The 21,580-nt window shown below is 50.7% G+C and overlaps 2 long non-coding RNA genes across 3 annotated transcripts; one reads left to right on the forward strand and one right to left on the reverse strand.

The window, feature by feature from the left end:
- Positions 1-9,096: 9,096 nt before the first annotated feature.
- LOC147373248 (uncharacterized) lies at positions 9,097-17,288 on the reverse strand. Of its 2 annotated transcripts, XR_015164640.1 has the most exons (3): positions 17,150-17,288; positions 10,472-10,716; positions 9,097-10,183 (listed from the first exon to the last, which is right to left on the reverse strand). It is a non-coding gene; the product is annotated as an uncharacterized LOC147373248 (long non-coding RNA). The 2 variants fall into 2 exon arrangements; XR_015164639.1 differs by having other exon boundaries at positions 9,097-10,716.
- A 176-nt stretch (positions 17,289-17,464) lies between these two features.
- Positions 17,465-21,336, forward strand: LOC147373249 (uncharacterized). Its single transcript, XR_015164642.1, has 2 exons — positions 17,465-17,900; positions 21,085-21,336. It is a non-coding gene; the product is annotated as an uncharacterized LOC147373249 (long non-coding RNA).
- The last annotated feature ends 244 nt before the right edge of the window (positions 21,337-21,580 follow it).

Consider the following 21,580-nt stretch of genomic DNA (forward strand, 5'->3'; position numbering starts at 1 on the left):
TGAGGAGGATTCGTGTCCACTCAGCTCCGCTCCGACTGGCTCCAGAGCACCTCTGAGTGCTGTGGACCCAGGGATGAAGGCCTGCGAGTTAGACTCTCGGTTCAAGGGGTGCATCTCCCACACTCACAGGTGTCATTTTGTTTATTTAAGAGTGTCATGTTTTATTTTATTTGACTGCACCGGGCCTTAGCTGCAGCACGTGGGATGCTTTGTTGCAGCGCACAGGAGCCTTTAGTTTCGGAGTGCAAACTCTCATCTAGTTCCCTGGCCAGGGTCGGAACCCGGCCCCATGCACTGGGCCCACAGAGTCTTCACCCCTGGACTGCCCAGGAAGTCCCCACGGGAATCACTTTACCTGCTTCACGTGGAATGAACGAATTGCTCCCTCACAACAGCCAGGGGCGGGTGTTTTCATTACTCACAGGTGAAGAGCCGGAGCTATAGACACTTTAAATGACTTCCCTGAGGTCACGCTGATGGAAATTGGTGGACCTGGGGTCGAACTCGCAGAATCTGGCTCTCAAGCACTTCTGTCTCCTGGCTCCTGTGCGTGTGTGCTCAGTCACTTCAGTCGCATCTGACTCATTGCAACCCCGTGGACTGTAGCCACCAGGCTCCTCTGTCCATGAGATTCTCCAGGCCAGGATACTGGAGCCGGCTGCTATGCACTCCTCCAGGGGATCTTCCCGACCCAGGGATGGAACCTGTGTCTCCTGCACTGCAGGAGGATCCTTTACCCACCGAGTCCCCTGGGAAGCCCCCTGGCTCCCATAAGGAGACCCAAAACCAGAATGGCCAAAAAGGCAGAAATTTATTTCCTCCTCTTGTCAGAGCCCTAGTTGAATGGTGCTGCCTCACTGCCCTGCCACCTCCCGTGACGTCATCACACTGTGGCTGGCCGGGAGGAGAAATCGGGAGGGAAGAGGATATGCGGTCGCGTGCAGCACACCCTCTGGGCCACGGCTCTCGAGAACTGGACGGTTCACCTCTGCTCACACCTTATTGGTCAGATTGCGGTCATGTGACCATGCCTGGCTGCAGTGGAGGTTGGGAAGCTGAGCTGCCTAACCACGTGACAGGCAGCAATTCCCTAACGGTGTAAAAGATGGAAGAAGACCTCCTGGGGGACAGCTAGCTGTCTGCCAAAGGGAGACTCGAATGCTGATTTGGAATTTGCCAGAGGGGAGGTGAAGGGAGGCAAGTACATGGGGGAGGGTGGGTTAAGAAGGGAGTTTGTCCATCAGTAATGGGGTCAGGATCACTGGGTCACACCCGATTACAGCTCCTCCTCCGTGTACGCTTCTTGATACACTCATGGCCAGTGACAAGGGGCAGCTGTTGTTCTATACACTTCAGTCATGTCCAACTCTTTGTGACCCCCATGGACTATAGCCCGCCAGAATCCTCTGTCCGTGGGATTCTCCAGGCAAGAATACTGGAGTGGGTTGCCATTTCCTTCTCCAGGGGATCTTGCTGATCCAGGGATCGAAACTGGATCTCCCATGTTGCAGGCAGATTATTTACCATCTGAACCATCAGGGCAGCGCTTGGTGGCACGTCATCATTAGCCGAGATGGAGCCGGATACACCTGTGCTAGCAGCTCAGCTCGTGTTCCCTCAGTGTCTAAACACAGCTTCGTTCTTCCCATGCCCAAAAACCTTCACTGGCTGAGGTTTGTTAGGTTTTCCCACATGGATCAGTTGCAGCTGGACCCCCTTTAGGGAAGCGGGTTGAGGGTGCATAGTTTCCTGGGGCCGCCAGTAACAAAGTCCCAACACACTAGGGGAGGGGGCGCCTTAAACAGCAGAAGTGTGTGAAGTCCAAGAGGAAGGTGTCGGCAGAGCTGCTCCCTTCCGCGGGTCAGCAGGAGAACCTGCTCCTGACCTCTCTCCCAGCTTTGGGGGTTTGCCGGCGGTCTTTGGTGGTCCCTGGCTTGCAGATGCATCATCCACATCCATGCCTTCCTCGTCACATGGCGTTCTCATTCTGCTGAGTCTGCGTCCAAATTCTCCTCATTTTTAAGGTTGTGGTTGTGCTTGGTTGCAAAGTCATGTCGGACTCTTGCGGCCCCATGGACTGTAGCCTGCCAGGCTTCTCTGTCCATGAGATTTCCCAGGCATGAATACTGGAGTGAGTTGCCATTTCCTCCTCCAGGGGATCTCCCCGTCGCAGGGATCGAACTCAAGTATCTGGCATCTCATCGAACTCAAGTATCTGGTGTCTCTTGTATTGGCAGGTGGGTTCTTTTACCACTGAGCCACCTGGAAAGCCCACTTATAAGGACACTAGTCATATTTGATTAGGGTCCATCATAATAAGTTTGCCTAAACATTATTAGAGAAGGAAATGGCAACCCACTGCGTTATTCTTACCTGGGAAATCCCATGGACAGAGGAGCCTGGCAGGCTATAGTCCATAGGGCCAAAAGAGTGGGACACAACTTAGCGACTAAACCACCATCAAACTAATTATATCTACAATGACCTTATTTCCAAATAAGGTCACGTTCTGAGGTACTAAAGGTTAGGACTCTAACGTAACTTTCGAGGGAGGGACACAATTCAACCTTTAACAGGGGGAATACAGAGGGCCCCCTGGCCCCAGTGGTTCCCAAGATAATCCTATTAAGAATGTTGTAGTCCGGGTTGAACAAGCCATGCTTCAAGGAGAATACTGGTTGAGTGACAGCCTCTGTGGATTGTTCATCTTCCTGCTTTGGGGCAGGGAGATAGTGATGGAAGGTGATGTCCGTTCATTCAGTGCACACTGCGTGTTCTTCACGTTCTGGATGCTGGGCCAGGCCCTAAGCTAGGATCTCTTACAGGTTAGTGGGAGACCCAGATATGGAAGTAGGTCCTGGCCCAGAAGTGGGGGGTGGGGGGTGGGCACAGGCTAGGAGGGAGACAGCACCAGGAGGACGCTGCAGCCATCAATAATACTAGTTATGGCCTCGGAATCACGCAGTGATACTAGTTATGGCCTTGGAATCACGCAGTGATACTAGTTACGTTAGTGGAATCACGAGCCGGAAGTGGAGAGCCTTGTTTTGACTCTGAATTTCACATCCTTCCGGAAGGTATTCCGCAAAGACAAAGCTTGAAAACTGGACACTTGCCTGCTTCAAGTGCGCCCTCTGCTGGTGATCAGCAGTACGGTACATCCCCAGACAGGAAAGCCAATGAACCCCGTGACTGATTGGCTACTGCGCACCGGTGGTGGGCAGGTTCGTGCAACACCCGCGCATCACTGGGTGTTGCGATTGCCATCCTGCTGAAAGAAAACAAGAGAGGTGGAATAATCTGACTCTCCTTCGAAAGCACAGCCAGGGTCCAGGCGTGGTGGGACCCTCGCCATGGCTCCTCTGAGTGGCCCCATTACAATTCTATAGACATACAAACTCAAGAAGTTTGGGTTTTTGCTTTTTCATTTTTTTCCCAAAACTTATTGTGAAAATTTTCAAATATTCAGGAAGACAGTGGTATAGCCAAACAGTGGGATACTATTCTTTGCTTAAGCTATCAAGCCGTAAGAAGACATGAAAAGTGGTGCTGGTGGTCTACTTGCTCAGTCGTGTCCAACTCTTACAACCCCATGGACTGTAGCCCACCAGGCTCGTCTGTCCATGGGATTTTCCAGGCAAGAACACTGGAGTGGGTTACCATTCCCTTCTCCAGGGGATCTTCCTGACCAACGGATCAAACCCATGTCTCTCCTGCATTGCAGGCAGATTCTTTACTGACTGAGCTACAAGGGAAGCCCCAAGAAGACATGAAGGAGCCTTAGATGCTTATCACAGAGCGAAAGAGGCCACTCTGAAGAGACCAGACTCTGAAGGCTTCTCTGATGGTTCAGTGGTTAAGAAGCCACCTGCCAACGCAGGGGACGCAGGTCTGATCCCTGCTTGGGAAGCTGAAATCCCACATGCCGTGGGACAACTAAGCCAATGAGTAAAGCCCCCACACCTGGAGCCCGAGCTCTGCAACAAGAGAAGCCCCGCGATGAGAAGCCTGCACACCGCAGCAAAGAGTAGCCCCCACTTGCTGTAACTAGAGGTAGCCCACGCTCGGCGCAGCAACAAAGACCCAACACAGTCAATAATAATAATAATAATATTCAATGGATGCCAGGGATTTTGGGGTGGGGCTGGAAGGGGAGCTCAGAGACTTTTCAGGGCAGTAGAGCTATTTTATACGATGCTCTAGTGGTGGGTATGACTGAGCACAGGGTATATAATCCCAGAGCCAAATTCCCTTGTCTGTCCTCCTATGCCTATTTTACAGATGGCCCACTGGAGAAGAAGCACATGCAGCGCTTCATGATTGCGTAATACACACGCGAACTGTTATTTATTGGCCACGCCTTGTGACGTGTGAAATCTCAGTTCCCCGACCAGGGATTGAACCTGCGCCCCCTGCCTTGGAAGCATGGAATCTCAGCCACGGGTGGTCAGGCAGGTCCTTGCACCTTTACTCCTGTCTGGGTCCTCTTGCCCTGATCCTGCTTTGTCCCAGAATCAATTTGTGGAGGGTGATGTAATTGCAAGAATCTTTGAACAATCAAGACCCTAAACACTGCACAGTATCTGTTTTTTTTTTTTCAAGCTTAGTGTCATTTTATTTTTTACCTAAACACTGTGTAGTATCTTAATGGCAAATAGAGACTTCACCAATAGAACACATTTACTGATGAGGTAAAGAACCCACCTGCCAATGCAGGAGACATAAGAGACGCAGGTTCAATCCCTGGATCGGAAAGATCCCCTAGAGAAAGGCCTGGGAACCCACTCTAGTATTCTTGCCTGGAAAATCCCATGGACAGAGGAGCCTGGCAGGGTACAGTCCATGGAGTCGCAAAAGCCGGACACGACTGAAGTGTCTTAGCACGCGTACACACACTGATGAGGTAACAGAAACAGAAGTTGCACACACACAGTTAGTGTGTTCAATAATTTCTGTCTTTGCACAAACACACATCAGAAACTTGTTATTTTACTTCTCGGTGTTTTTACTAGTGTCTTCCCCAGCCTACTTCTTCTGGCCTGCCCTCCTTTAGGAAAACCTACTAAAATTATGTTGCTGTTACTTGTCACCACTCAGGGCTCACCACTTCTGACTTTGCTAAAGGATAGATTGACCAAAGAAATAATTTGGAGGCATGTTTTTATGTCGGTACCTCCTTACCTGCTCAGATGTTATATGTATAACTTGTCCATCGGTTCGTACCCTCTAAAAACTGTGTTCCAAATGGAAAGAGTTTTCATTGGTTCTTGCCCACACCATTGCCTGCAGAACTTGGCCCTTTTGTATCATCTGCTCTTCCAAGATTCTCATCCAGTTTTTAATAAGCATTTTCTACAGGAAAACATATATCCTCAGCATGAGAGGCTGGTGTGAAATCATTCGACGCAATTATTTTTAAAACTTTTGGCGAATCTTCTTGCCTCTGCTGAGTGTTTTTCTCTTGCTTTTGTCTGTTTTCCAAATATGAAAATTGCAGCTCTCATGGCCAAGTTCACACTTGGTTCACATAGCTGAAGTGTAAAATGCTCCTCCATCATCTCTGACAGCCCAGTCATGCGTGGGCCACGTTCCTTTGGCTTCCAAATGTCCCCCAATATGGGAGCTGTTCCTGCGAACCCAATACCTACTATGCGCCTGGGCAGGAACTCAGGGAAGTGTGTTCCATGGATCGTCAGCTCATCACAACAACCGCATGGTCGCTATTTACCCTCCTTTTACAGATGAGGAAGCCGAAGGGCGGAGGTCAAGCAGCTGGCTGTGGGCGGAGCTGGTTTCAGACCCAGATAGACTAGTTCACCATCCCTCTCCTTACCCTGAGTGTTCCCTACCACTCTTTGCTACTGAACTAGGGAAGAAGCTTTGTGTTCTATCCAAGTTAATCACTAAAGGGATGCTGCCTACGAGCTTAAATTACACATAATGGCCCACCTCCGGGAATCCTGCCTCCCAGGGAAGGAGCATGAAACTAAAATACCTTTGTTTAGCTCACAGGAACCCTCCTGACCAGGCCCAGCTGTTACTGGCCGGGGTTCTTGGCCCCCTTGCTGCTGTGCTCTGCTCAATTGCTCAGCTGTGTCTGACTCTGCGACCCCAATGATTGTAGCCCACCAGGCTCCTCTGTCCGTGGGATTTCCCAGGCAAGAATACTGGAGCAGGTTGCCATTTCCTACTCCAGAGATCTTCCCAACCCAGGGATCGAACCCGTGTGTCTGAAGTCTCCTGCACTGGCAGGCAGATTCTTTGCCACTGAGCCACCCAAACTCTTGTTGCCCTCTATAATCAATAGAACTTGATCAGAGGCCAGACAGGAAATTCAGGCGAGACTTTATTGGGGGCCCTGCTGCAGCAGCGGGGGGTAAGAACAAACAACAGTTCCCTTGCTGACTCGCTCCCTGAAGGGCGGCGCAGGGTGTGCCCAGGGGAGAGGCGGGAGGGGCGGCTCAGGGGGTCGTACCCCCTTAGCTGACATTTAGTGCAGGGAGTACGCACAAGACCTTGTTTTCTGCTACCCCTTTGCTTTTGCTCCGGACTTTTCAAAGTAGCGCTTGGGTTTTTGGTCTCTTTGTATTCTTTTGTCCAGAATTTGCCTTAATTGCATAGCACGCAGTTATTTTTAGTCTGTGTATTTTCTTTGCGTTTTGTTGCTAGAGGAGGGGTGTGTCCAGACGCAAGCAAGGCAGCAAAGAGTCCCAGGTCCCAGGCCTGTCTCAGGCCTGTAAATGATAGCAGGAGGAAGAAATTCACACTCCCCACCCCCCCCACCCCCCCACCCACCCCCCCCAGCGGCGGATGAGAACCAGGAAGTGTTTGACTTTACTCCCCTCCCCTTTTAGTAGAAAAGAAGTTCAGTTCAGTTCAGTTCAGTCGCTCAGTCGTGTCCGACTCTTTGCCTGACTTCTAACTCAGGCAAGTTGGATCTTTGGGACAGGAGTCCACCATGATCACAGCCTGCTGGCTTTTCAAGTCGAGTCCCTACTTCTTGCCCCAGCAACTCGTCTCTTGATTTACTGGCTCGTAGAGCAGCCAGCAGTACAAGCTGGGACTCAGTAACATTGCCAGCCAGTCCTGTTTCATGGACACAGAGCACTGCGCCTTCAAAAGCCATCGCTCTCCCTCCAGTCCTACCAGCTAATAACCGCTGGCGTCTCCAGGCAGCATTGTAGACCACAGTCGACTGACATGATGTCACTGGAGCTTTGTAACAGACTTGTGAGATAAGCAGCTGTCTATTACCTGAGTTTACAGAGACTGAGGTTTAGAGCGGTAAATAATATCGGAGCATAAGAAGAGCAGGGTGGGGATTCAAACCTGGCTCCTGCAGACCCCTGCTTCAGTGGTCAGGCCGTCTGTCCTCAGAGAGAGCCCCAGTTCAAGCAACAAACCCCCAGAACGGGTGCCGCGGGCAGTCTCCATCTGTGCCAAGTGCTATGTTGAGTATACATTCCTTTCACATATTTCCATTCCTTGCAACAATCCTCAGAAATCAGATTGTCTCCATTCTTTGCAGATGAAGTCACTGATGTGGAGGATTTATGCCTCCAAAGAATGATGAATATGTCAGATTGAATATCCTAAAAAATCCACCCACTACAACTCAACTAGATCCTCGATAAATTATACTAAGCATTTTATATGCATTGCTGCGCTCACAAGAGGGTAAATGAAACCATGAAAAATGTGCTCACACACAATAAGGAACAGCAGACTGAAAGCAGAACAGTGGCCAGTAACAAGAAATAGAAGTTAGAGCTGCTCTGGTGACAAAGGCTGGTAACAGGAACCTAGAGCTTTGGGGATTAATGGTTTCATTAAAGAGACTCTCATTAAGGCAGAGCATCAAAATTGAGACCTCTGAGACTTTGGAAGGTGGCTACACCCTTAGAGAAAATGCTGGAAAGCAATGAGTCTTCACTGTGGCTGAGAGAGTGACCATGGTGGTGGTTTTGATGGTGATGGTGGTGGTGATGGTGGTTCTTGAGAATTCACACCCAATATGCTCACTCTTACAGAGCCCCAGAGTTTTAATTTTTCTAACAGGTTAGAAAAATCCCCAGCAGAAAAAATTTAAGTGTTCTCGGATTAATTTTGCATCCATGGTACCTAGTAGAAGCAAAGACAAGTAAGCTCTGGAAGAAGCAATCCCAGTTTAGACTTCTGATTCCTTCCCAGATTAAACTTGACCAAAGACAAGCTCACACAAACAGAAAAAAACGTACAATTAAACAGAGTGCCGTGAGTGTCAGCCGAAACAACCACCCATATTTAAGTCTCCCTAGAACTTTATTACTTTTTTAAAATATTTAATTATTTCCAGCTAAGTTGGGTCTTAGTTGCGGCAGGCGGGCTCCTCACCGTGGCTCAGGGGCTTCTGTCTAGTTGCAGCACGGGGCCTCCGTAGCTCCTTGGCAATGTGGGATCTTATTTCCCCGACCAGGGATCGAACTCGCATCCCCTGCATTAGAAGGTGGATTCTTAACCACTAGATTACCAGGGAAGTCCTCTTAGAACTAGATGTTGAAGGTATCAGATAGAGGTATGTTAAATACGGGTCTTCTGCTTCCAGACTCAATGGAGTAATTGACTATCTCTTCTGCTATAAACAACAGAAAATTGGACAAAATAAAACCACAGCTTTCAGACGCTGGACAACAGACTGCACAAGACCGAGATCGCCAAGGGAAGGGAACAAAGTGAGCTGTACAATCACTCAGGACTTCCTCCTAGAGGCGTGGCCGTACCTCCGCAGGGGGAGGCGACATCCTCCCAACCCCACCAAGCAGAGCGAACTCACTGAGCTGAGCTGAGCTGAGGAGGCAGAGCTCAGGGTCAGGGAAGCTGAGTTTGTGGAGCAGAGTTACAGCGTGACCCACCAGCCCCACTCCTAGGTGTATGCCCAGTAGAAGTAAAAACATCCCCATCAAACACCTGTACTTCCCCAGCAGTCCAGTGACCAACACTCCATGCTCCCAGTGCAGGGGATGTGGGTTTGACCCCAGGTCAGGGAACTAAGATCCCACATGCTGCAAGGCATTGCCAAAAACTATTAAATAGAATAAAAATAAAAACAAAACCTTGTACATGAATATTGAGAGCAGCTTTATTCACAGTAGCCAAAAAGTGAAAAAAAAAAAACAAATGTCCATTGACGAGGAATGTGTAAACAAAATGTGTCCGTGTATACACACAGCAGAATATTATTTGGCCATAAAGAGGAATGAAGCCTGACTGCCACCATGCAGACCCACACTGAAGACAGTGTACTGAGAGAATCTAGACACAGAATGCCACATTTTATCATTCGGTCCACAGGAAACGTTCAGAATAGGCAATCCACGGAGACAGAAAGCAGGTTAGCATTCTTCCAGGAACTAAAGGATTTTGGAGTGATGAAAATGTTCTGAAATTAGATAGTTGTGAAGGTTGCATGACTCTGTGGATATATTAAAAACCATTGAATTGTATACTTTAAAAGGGTGAATATTATGGTATGTAAACTGTATCTCAATGTTTCAAAAGCCCATGAGTTACCATCACTATATGCACTAGAATGGCTAAAATTATTTAAAAAATTATACCAAGTGATTGTCAAGATGCAGAGCAACTGGAACTGTAATTCGTTATTGGTGGAAAAGAGGCAGTTTTCACGTAGTTGATGTACATTTAACAATACATTTAACCACATATTCAACATTTAACAAAGTAACCATACATTTAGGCTATGACCAACTATTGCAAGAGAAATAAAATCATGTCCACAAAAAGACTTTTACAGTAGGGCTCATAGCATCATGATTCATAATAGCGAAAAACTGCAGTCAGTAACGGAGAAGGCAATGGCACCCCACTCTAGTACTCTTGCCTGGAAAATCCCGTGGGCAGAGGAGCCTGGTAGGCTGCAGTCCATGGGGTCTTGAAGAGTCGGACACGACTGAGCGACTTCACTTTGAATTTTCACTTTCATGCATTGGAGAAGGAAATGGCAACCCACTCCAGTATTATTGCCTGGAGAATCCCAGGGACGGGGGAGCCTGGTGGGCTGCCATCTATGGGGTCGCACAGAGTTGGACACGACTGAAGCGACTTAGCAGCAGCAGCAGCAGCAGTCAGTAAAACTGTCATCACCAGGCGATCAGATAAACAAATGTTACATCTGTACCACTCTCTGAGTAAAAGAAACAAATCACTGATATACCCAACAAAGTGAATAAATCAGAAACCATGGTCAGAAACATCATGCCAGACCCCCCAAAAGTACAGAAATACAATATCTATGTGTAAAACTCTAGAATGAACAGAAGTATATGTTTACTGAGGTCAGGGGACGGAGGTTGACTGCAAAGGGTGTGGGGCGGTTGTTTGGAAAGATGGAAATGTCCAGGAGGAAACACAATGACCTGCCCCCCCCAACCCAAGCCCCATCAAGACGGCCAAAGGAGGGGCCTCAACACACCTGCTACGAGGCAGCGGGAAGTGAGGGTGCTGGCTGCCCACACCAATGTCCACCAGCAGGGGGCGTTTCTGCATGGCCTGCACCAGCTCCTTCCCCGTGCGTCTCTGGTCTCTCCAGGCACATAGACGGGGCTGCCGTGGAGGCTGTGGGCATAACGGGCTGTGACAGCCAGTCTGCAGTGTTGGCACAGTGAGGCAATGACAGGTCCCCTTGCTTCTTGCCTCGTCATGTGGGCGGGTGGTGGTCTGCAGGGTGGAGTGGGATATGAAGCAGGCACCTTTTAGGTACACTTTCCGAACAAGGCACCTTTTTGATCACGTCCAGAGTGTGTGCATGATGTTAACACATGGATGAAAAGAATGTGGAATAAGCCTGGTTGGGAGCAAGACCGAGCTCTGAGGAGGAAGTAGTTTCAGGGTGGGGCTTACCCCTCTGTGCTTACCCCCACCTCGCGGGGCCCAGGGGTCAGCCCCAGGTTGATACTGCTGCATCCTGGAAACTGGTTACCCCTCTGCCCAGAGCCAGCAAAGCTGGTTTCACTCATCCTGTGGGTGGGATGTCTGCCTCCCTGGTTTCTTCTGCCAGATGGAAGATGAGACCGGCGCCTCCGGGGTCAGTGCTAGTGCTGGCTGTGGCCCCAGCGTGTGGACGTGCGTAGGGAGGTGGGAGAACGGGAGGCCTGTGATTTAGTGGGTCTTCTCTTTTTTACCAGAAGTTCTAGAGAGCTTCCGAACCCACTTGTTCTAACAGGGCTCGAAAAGACTTCAACCCTATTGTCCACAATTGCTGGGGGCAGAACATTCCAGAGCCCACTGGAGACAGAAGCAGCTGGAGCCATCCCCTCCACAGCAAGCTGACCGAGAACTCCTCACCCCGTAAGGTTCCCACTGAGGCTCTTGGGCTCAACAAATACGCCTTTGTTGACCCGATGTCCAGTCGGAACTCAGGGGATTGGGGATAGGCTTGACGGCCTTCCAGGCCTCCCTGGGATGGAAGCAGAGTCCAGCCAGCCCCCATGAAGTCTCATACTCAAGGTCATGCTGTCCTCGGCTTGCTCATGTGGAAAGTGACCCAGAAGGGCCTTTTGGCTCCAGATCCACCACCGATGGCCCCAGTTTCCTCATTCCCAACTCAAATTCACGCCCAGGGAGTCTGACTAAACCAGGTCATCCTTTCAAATGGCAGTCCAGAGGTCACAGCCCCAACCCTGGTCCCTTTCGATGTAGCCAGGGGGATATGGCCCAGAGTTAACCATTGGTCCAAAGAGTGGTGGCCTTGCAGCAACAACAAAAACACCCAGCAAAATAGCATCTGTAGGTGCTGTGCTCGTTGAGGCCAGAGCAGTACTGACAAGGCATATTCAGTGATAAAAACTTTCACGAATCTGTAGTGTATTATTGCTAGTTTGGGGTTTCTCTGGTGGATCAGTAGTAAAGAATCCACCTCCCAATATAGGACACACCGGTTTGACCCCTGGAGAAGGGAACGGCAACTCACTCCAGTATTCTTGCCTGCAGAATCCCATGGACAGAGGAGCCTGGTGGGCTACAGTCCATGGGGTTGCAAAAGAGTCAGACATAACTCAGTGACTAAACAGCAGTACTGCTAGTTGTATTTCCCGGTTGTGGAACTGAGACTTAGGGCATAGGAGTGATTTTCTCAAGGTCTGGAACCAGGCGTTGACCCCCAAGTCCCATAGGCAGACCCCCAACAGAGTGCCCAGAGGGCTGGTTAGCAGAACCTCAGAGAGTGGACGTGGGGGACAGATCTCCAATATAGCTCTCTAGCCTGACCTCTGCCCTGAGCCCCAGGCTCGGCTTCAAATGCTGACTTGATAGCTCCGCTTGGACGGCTAACAGATGGTTAGAAAGCCTGTGTCCAGAAAGCCTGTGTCCAGAAAGCCTATGTCCAGACAGCTCTATCCCAGACTTGTTCCTCTGAACTCCTTTCCAACTCTGTCGACGGCAGACCCATCCTTCCAGCTGCTCAGGCCAAATCGTGTGGCTTCATCCTTAGACTTTCTCTCTCTCTCATCCCGCATCCAATTCCATCAGCAAATCCTGTTGGCTGGACTTCAACATATATAAAAAATCTGACCCCTTCTTACCATCTTCTTGGCTAAGCCCTATCTCCTGCGTAGATAACTGCATTAGCCTTCTCACTGATACACCCCTGCTTCTCCCCTTGTCCTCGCCCATGTATTCTCAACACTGCAGCCCCGGAAACCAAGTTCAAGTGCAAGTCAGACTGTCCTTCAAACCCTCCAATGGTTTCCAGCTCAAGTAGAGTGAAGCTGCTTGTCTTCCGAGGCCCAGCTGAACTCATGGCCTGTTGTCTGTCCCTCTGATCTCCTCTTCTACCTTCTGATCCCCCACCACCCCCTCTCATTCCACTCCAACCCTGCTCCCTTCCCTGCTATCCACTGAGCGTGCCAAGCACACTCCTGCCTCAGGGCCTTTGCACCAGCTGTTCCCTCAGCTTAAGTCATTCTTTCTCTGAATATCACCGTGGCCAGCTCTGTCAACTCCTTAGGGACTCATCTCAAAAGCTACCTTCTTTTGAGACAAGGCCCTTTCTGCCCCCTAAATAAAATGGAACACCCCTCCTCCATGGTTCCTGCTCCCTCCTCTCCTGCTTTATTTTTTTCCCACAGCACATATTGCCTGATGCATATATTTATCCCCTGCCACTAGAATGTATGTTCCTTAAAGTCAGGGACTTGGCTTTCTTTGGCTCTGTTCCTGGAGCCCTAAACAGTATGTGACAGGTATTTGTTGCATGAGATTGATAAAGGAGGGGCCGCGAGTTTCATAAGCTGAGCTGGTCCACCCAGTGTTCAGACATACTCAGGGCACATCGCGAGAGCAAGTGGGTGAACCCACTGAGGTCTTGTGTGTGTGATAACTGAAGAGCTGCTGGGGAAAAGCTCACGAGGGGGAAAATGACAGTCCAGGCACACGGTGCTTCCTGATCATAGTGACTTGGTTGACGACAGAGACAGCTGTGGCTGACTCCACGGGGCTCCCTTAGAGATCCAGGGGATGGCACTGGAAGTCCAAGGACCAGCATTTCTGGGAGCCGCAGGGAGTACCAGGCAGCCTGTCCCTGTGGTGCTCCCTGAGAGGTGCCCCTTGGGGTCAGAGAGCCTGGCCAGCCAGGCCTGTGCGTGCGAACGTGACACCCGCCTCTGGGGGTGATGGGGCCAAGAGGCCAGCACAACACCGCCCGAGTCACAGCCACACTTGTGCTCCTCTTCCAGCCCCACAACTGATGTATTAAGGCCGAAAGACCTCTTCCTGGCAGATTCAAAGGTGGTGGGATGTGACTTCTGCCCCAAGCGGCTCACATTCTGTAAGGGGGAGCATGGTTCGTTCATGTGATGCGTGTTTTTCAAAAGCCCACAGCATGCCAGGCACTGTGCCAAGCCCCGGGCTGCAGCTGTTAAGACGTGCAGGCTCGTCGGGGACGGAAATAAACCAGCAAATAAATGCACGACGAGATGAACACAAGCAGACATTAACGTTACCAAGAAGATGACTAGGAGAGCTATTTTGTTCTGTGCAGCATTTTATTTTTTATACCAGCATTTTTAATGATGACCTGGATGAAGTTCTAAAATGCATGCTCCTCAGCATACTGTAGAGCACAGGTTGTTGTTGCTGTTCATTTGCTAAGTCACGTCCGACTCTTTGTGACCCCATGATGCAGCATGTCAGGCTGCCCTTCACTATCTCCCAGAGTTTGCTCAAATTCATGTCCATTGAGTCAGTGATGCTATTTATCCATCTCATCCTCTGCTGCCCACTTCTCCTTTGCCTTCAGTCTTTCCCAGCACCAGGGTCTTTTCCAATGAGTCAGTTCTTTGCATCACGTGGCCAAAGGATTGGAGCTTCAGGTTCAGCATCAGTCCTTCCAGTGAATACTCAGGGTTGATCTCCTTTAGGATGGACTGATGTGATCTCCTTGCAGTCCAGGGGACTCTCAAGGGTCTTCTCCAACACCCAAATCCCAATTTGAGAGCATAGCGAGCTCTGCTTAACGCACTGTGGTGACCTGATTGGGAAGGAAGTCCAAAAGGGAGGGATATGTATATATGTATGGCTGGTGTACTTTGCTGTACAGTAGAAACTCGCACAGCAGCATAAAGCGATTATACTCCAATAAAAATTTTAAAAAATAATTGCTTCTCAGGTCTTCAGCACATTAGAGCCAGACCCAGGACCCAGAGAATCAGCAGGATGGGATTTAGCCGTGATACATTGTCCAGATCTGGAGTCAGGCCCCGAGGTCAATTATACAAGCTTGGAAGGTCAGAGTCGACAGAGCGTGGAGAGAGGGAGGATGTGGAGGATTTTGTTGACCACAAGTCAAGGACGGTGTGGCTACTCACTACCGTTCATTCCACGAATTCTGAGTGGATGTTATGGCGCCTGACACTGTTCTGGGCAGTGAAATGGCAAAATAAGACCCTGTGCTTATGGAGCCTGCATTCTGGTGGGAGGACAGACAACAGACAAGTGAATCTGGGCCTGTGGATGGTGATGGGTGCCAGCAACCCAGGAAGGAGGGCTCATCAGTGAGTGTGGAGAGGGTCTGCAATCTTAGGTGGGGTGACCAGGGTCACTCAGCTCTCAGGGGAGCAGGCTCTGATTTGTAGATGCTGTGTGTGTGTGCTAAGTCACTTCAGTTGTGGGCCATTCTTTGCAACTCCATGGACTGTAGCCCACCAGGCTCCTCTGTCTGTGGGGATTCTCCAGGCAAGAACACTGGAGTGGGTTGCCATGCCTTCCTCCAGGGGATCTTCCCAACCCAGGGATCGAATCCATTACTCTTATGTCTTCTGCATTGGTAGGCAGGTTCTTTACCTCCCGTGCCACCTGGGATGTTCAATTTGGAGATTAGGGTGCAGGTATTTACTGGGGAGTGCAGTTGGGATCCCCAAGTGTAGGAGGAGGAGGAGAAGCAGGATTGGGCATTGGGAGAAGTTGAACTGAGATTCAGGCCAAAAGCCTCAGCCAACCCCCAGGGAGCTGAGGACACAGATGAGCCTTCAGAATTGTCTCAGATCTGACTTTCAAACCCTGTGTTGATCGGTCATTGGATGAGGCTGCCTTGGAAGGACACACGTCCTCAAACAGGAGGTTTTCTTCAGAAGATGGTGCTGGAGGTGGTTTAGTCGCTCAGACGTGTCTGACTCTTTGTGACCCCATGGACTGTAGCTTGCCAGGCTCCTCTGTCGATGAGATTTACCACGACAACGGCACTAGAGTGGGCTCCCATTTTCTTCTCCAGGGGATCTTCCTGACCTAGGGACTGAACCAGGATCTTCTGCATTGCAGGCAGATTCTTTACCAACTGAGCCACCTGGGATGCAGAGACAATCCTCCAAAGGGCTGAGAGCCAAGGGCGCCTCTCAGCAGTCAGGGGACCAGTCCTCCACCCCTGCAGAGGGGTCTGGACAAGGCCTCACAGCCTCCACGACTGTCCTCCACCCCTGCAGAGGGGCCTGGACAAGGCCTCACAGCGTCCACGACTGTCCTCCACCCCTGCAGAGGGGCCTGAACAAGGCCTCACAGCCTCCACGACTGTCCTCCACCCCTGCAGAGGGGCCTGGACAAGGCCTCACAGCGTCCACGACTGTCCTCCACCCCTGCAGAGGGGTCTGGACAAGGCCTCACAGCGTCCACGACTGTCCTCCACCCCTGCAGAGGGGTCTGGACAAGGCCTCACAGCGTCCACGACTGTCCTCCACCCCTGCAGAGGGGCCTGGACAAGGCCTCACAGCGTCCACGACTGCAGGAAGACTTCAGCGAGAAGATGCTGACATAATCTGGAGGCCTGAGGACCACAACCTTCCCAGGCAGAGGAAACAGCAAGTGCGTGGGTCCTGAGAAGGGAGGCTGCTCGAGGGGTCCAGGAGGCTGGAGCAGAGTGGGGGAGGGGAGGGGAGGGGGAGCGGGCTTGGCATTGACCATCCAGGCCTTTGCAGGACTGTGACTTCTCCTGGGAGTCAGACTGGTGCCTCTGGAGGTGTTGGTGGAGGAACTGCTACACCTCAGTTATAGGTTGGTGGAAACAAAGAGGTAACTTTTCCCATCCTCTTTTATGGGACCCCTCTATCCTTTCCAAGGGTCTCTCAGGAATCTGTGGACCCAGATGAAGAACCCTTGTATTGCACCCATTTTGCTGATGAGATGAACAAACCAAGGCCCAGAGAGGTGAAGGGATTTGCTCAAAACCAGGCAGTACTGAGCTGAGCTGAGAGTCCCTTGGACAGCAAGGAGATCAAAACAGTCAATTATAAAAGAAATCAACCCTGAATATTCATTGGAAGGACTGAAACTGAAGCGCCAATACTTTGGCCACCTGATACAAAGAGCTGACTCATTGGAAAAGACCCTGATGCTGGGAAAGATTGAAGGTAGGAGGAGAAGGGGGCGACAGGATGAGATGGTTGGATGGCATCACCAACTCGGACATGAGTTTGAGCGAGCTCTGGGAGTTGGTGAAGGACACGGAAGCCTGGCGTGCTTCAGTCCATGGGGTCGCAAAGAGTAGGATACAACTGTGAGCGATTGAACACCACCACCACCACCAACTGAGCATCTGGGCTGTGTGGTCCCAAAGCCCACTTTGGACTTCCCCTTTCATCTGTAAATTGGAGATAAACCTGCTCACCTGGCTGGGCCGATGGGAGGACTCCATGCAATGTCTGTGTTGAGGCCTGGTCCACAGAGGCCTCCGTAAACCGACACTCCTGGATCCCATGACAGTGAGGCGGAGGGCAGATGGTGAGAATGGGCTCCTGGTGCTCGTGCCATAGAAGGGAGCTTCCTGCATCATCTGAGGCTGTTTTCGGGGAACCCAGTCCTCTCTTCTGTGCTGCAAGAGGCCAGCTGCACGCTGGGGCAGGTGGGTGGGGCGGGGGGGGGCGGCTGGCTCGTCACTGAGGCACCACAAGGGAGGAAGACAGGCTTCCCTGACCTTGACTCAGACCTGCCAAGCAAGCCAGCCTCCTAAGAGGGATCGCATGGATCGGTCGCTCGATTGTGTCCACGTGGCCAGGCGCGCAGGACGAACAGCACGGGAGATGCCGAAAGGAAGGATGTGTGCTGGGACCCAGGCTGCCTTCAAGAAGAATCAGCTGGGAGATGCCGAAAGGAAGGATGTGTGCTGGGACCCAGGCTGCCTTCACGAAGAATCAGCTGGGAGATGCCGAAAGGAAGGATGTGTGCTGGGACCCAGGCTGCCTTCACGAAGAATCAGCTGCAGGTGCTCCATGCCTTTTGCCTCTTGATCCACACATGGTGTGGCCACATTCCACTGAGATCCTACAGGGTCCTGGAGATTCCCGGGGCTGAAGCAGACCCCTCTCAGCGTGGGTGCCCCAGAAGGACCTGATGGAGACCTGCTGTCTGATGGAGCGTGGGTAGGTCTCGGGCAAGGAGGGGTGTCGGGGGCCGCAGAGGGAGGAGCACAGCGCTGGGGCTGATGGGAAGACAAAGGGGCACGCTGGCATCCTCAGACCCAGGTTCAAGTCCCTGTTGTGTCAGGCAGCTTAACCTCTGCAAGGCTCAGTTTTCCCAGCTGTAAAATGGGACCATAACACCACCTAGCTCAGGGTTACCAAAAGAAGAGTCAGCAGGTGAGTGTTTATGAAGACCCATCCCACCTGCCCCCAACTCACTGTCAGCACAGGAACACCAGGTGTGCCGTGTTCAGTTACTCAGTCGTGTCTGACTCTTTGCGACCCCTGGACTGCAGCCCACCAGGCTCCGCTATCCATGGGATTTTCCAGGCAAGAATACTGGGAGTGAGTTGCCATGAAGCACCAGGAACAGTGGGTAATTGGGCCCTGGGGTCACATCCCTTAGGCTCAAACACCAGCTCTGCCTCTCACTAGCGATGGCTCTTGGAAAAATTGCCTACATTTCCCAAGGCTGAGTCACGAGGTCTGTATATAATAAGTATGTCATCATTCCAGAACTGTTGTTAGGATTAAACGAGATAATTCATTAAAGTCCTTGGCACATAAGATATACTTCACAAATATTAGCTATTACTACATTAAAAAAAAAAAGTGCTTTCAGGATATCCAGGACTCATGAATGGGGAAAACCACACCAGTTACTGGGATTTGAAGGGACCTCAAACCACTAATACAGAATTTGACATAGGAAAGATAAAGTTCTCCATTAAAGTTCAAAACATCAGTTCCGTATAAATATTTTTCCATTTCTGACTTAGAGAAGCCGCCTCTCCCTGTAACTTAAGCCCTCAGAGCCTTTGAAAGGAAATGTCAAATGAGAAAACCTAGCATGTCCTAACCACGGGATTCAGCTGTTTCTTTTTTCAGTCAACACACACTTAGTGAGCCCTGCGGGTATGCCTGCCTGTGGGTCAGGTCTGGGGGATGCCAGGGGGACATGCCCGGGTCTTTGTCTCCAAGGAATTCACTGTCTAAGGCCCTAGGACCTTCCCGATTAAGAGTTCAGTTCAACAGCCTGAAATTCACCAACTGGCTGTCTTCCTTCCACCCAGAAACACACTGGGAAATGGATATTCTAGAGCAGTTTTCCAACAACCATTTCTTGGAATCGTAAATGTCTGAGAGTTGCTGCAATACTTTAGATTATCTTGTTTTCTTTATCCACTGAAGCCAAGATTTTAATGCTACATCTGTGTGAGTATCTTTTGATAATAAGAACCAAATGTTGTTGGTGGAAATGACTGGAAATTACACTTCGGATCAGAATGTGGGGTTTTAGATTCCCACTTGGAAGGCAGTGCTGAGAAACAAACACACAAGACGTTTTCCCTATAAATCACCTCGGGATGTTGCAATACTCCTCCTCTCTCCCAGCCGGGATCAGGAGGACTGGGATGAAGTGTCCTGGGGAAGGAGTCACTGGGTGGTAGTAAATATCCTGCAGCCAAAATGGCACACCCACCTCCCACCTCCTCCGGCCTGTCCCATCAGCCACTAGAGCTCTCTGCACTGGGCTGTCCACAAGTGTCTCAAACTCAACACGTCCAGACTAAAGTCACCATTTCCTCCAAACCTGCTCTGCTATCTGTAGACGCCACGTAGAGGAAAGGCACCGCCTCGTCCTGTGCTGGAAGTCTGGAAATCATTCCTGGCCTCCCCCTCCCCTGCCTGTGCCGCTCTCATGGCTGTCAAATGCTGGCCCTTTTCTCTCTGATTTAGTCCCCTCATCCCCTGGCCCCTGTCCTGGTTGGAGTCCTCCTCCAGAGGACCATCTAATCCTCTGTTGTCCCCTTCTCCTCCCGCCTTCAATCTTTCCCAGCATCAGGGTCTCTTCCAATGAGTCAGATCTTTGCATCCAGTGGCCAAAGTATTGGAGCTTCAGTTTCAGTCCTTCTAATGAATATTCAGGATTGATTTCCTTTAGGATGGACTGGTTGGATCTCCTTGCTGTCCCAGGGACTCTCAAGAGTCTTCTCCAACACCACAGTTCAAAAGGATCAATTCTTTGGTGCTCAGCCTTCTTTACAGTCCAACTCACACATCCATACCTGACTACTGGAAAAACCATAGCTTTGACTACATGAATCTTTGCCTTAGAAAGCAGCTAGGAACTAAATATTTGTTGGGTGAATTTCCCTAAACCTGCTCCTCTACCAGTGTGCCCATGATACCCAGGAGGCAAAGCTGCCAGCTCAGTGTGGTTTTGTCAACATGGTGACCCCTCTAGTGGAATCTGATGCTTGCCGCACTCCTGCTCTTTCCAAAGCATTTTGCTTGAACTGGTTCGTGTGCAGCCTGTCTACAACCTGTGGGCTGCACACTATAAGCACACCCATTTGCAGGTGAGAAATCAAGGCCGGGGTCGGCGAGGTTGTGGTCCGAGGTCACTTGGTGGGTCAACGGCGGAGTCAGGATTTGACACGACGTTGGCACCCACCAATGTTTGCTGAAAGAGCTCTTGGATGCTTTATTTAACCAGATGCCAAGCAGACTCCACCCCTCAGCAGCTCCCACCCACCCTAAAACCCCGCCCTCCCCACGAAGCACTTCTCTTGAATTTGGCACTGAAGGTCATTTCTGCAGCCAAAGGTTGCTATCTGGAAGGGGAATTTCCCACTCTCCCCTCATATCGTGTAAATGGACCACTGCCCTTTCCAAATGGCTGATGCCCTGGTTGCTCCCAACCAGCGGTCAGTTCCTAGGTCATCACCTTCTTGGCCACCCACAGAATGCTCCAGCTTGTCAGCGAACTCATGATAAACGCCTGCGGTTTTCCTCTGGGAGGACAGTGGTGGGGGGTGGCCCCCCACAGAGGAGGCTGTCCCAGGGCGTCCCCTCCAGCCGCCCGGACCTACCCAAGGCTTGGCCCCCTCTGAGGAGCCGCTTTAATTGGTTCTGCATGGTGGTGTTATGGCTTATGTCGAAATCAGAGCAAAAGAATTCCGAGGACAAGGCCGCTGTCGGGAACCACATGGCCTCCCAGCTCCGCCTCCCCTAACCTGTTCCCAATTAGGGGCTTGAAAGGCTGCAGGCCACCTGTTTGTTTGTGAAACTCTTTGACCAAATTCTGCCTCTGAAGCCCCTTTGTGGAGTTCCTGTTCATCTTTTCCTTTTTAAAATGCAGATGAAAAGAAAAGCCCCATGGAGGTGAGAAAGAACAAGGTCTCCCAACACTATGATTAAACAGGTAACTGATGAGAACCGGCTGCACAGCACGGGGAGCTCTGGTCAGCGCTCTGTGGCGACCTAGACGGGAAGGAAATCCAGAGAAGGGATGCCTGTATATGTGCAGCTGAGTCACTTTACTGTACAGCAGAAACTTAACTCAACATTGTAGTGTGACTACACGCCAATAAAAATTTAAAAAAAAAAGAAAGAACAAGGTCTCCCAGTCTGATCGCTACGTTGGGTCTGATGGGAAGGGTTGGAAAATGGTTAGGCTTCGTCCCTCTGCACTGGCTGGTGACCAGCGGTCAGGCTGACAAGCTGACACTCCCTCAACTGGACGCTTCCAGACGTGCCTGGACACCTTGATTCATGAAAGAGCAAGTGGGAAAACTTGGGAAGAGGCAGCATTTTCTTCCCCAGCCTGGACACCATTTTTGCCATCTACAAAAATA

Source organism: Bos grunniens, chromosome 5 (genome assembly GCF_055505025.1).
Source record: "Bos grunniens cultivar Pamir isolate PY7600 chromosome 5, Bosgru_T2T1.0, whole genome shotgun sequence".
Classification (NCBI taxonomy): Eukaryota; Metazoa; Chordata; class Mammalia; order Artiodactyla; family Bovidae; genus Bos; species Bos grunniens.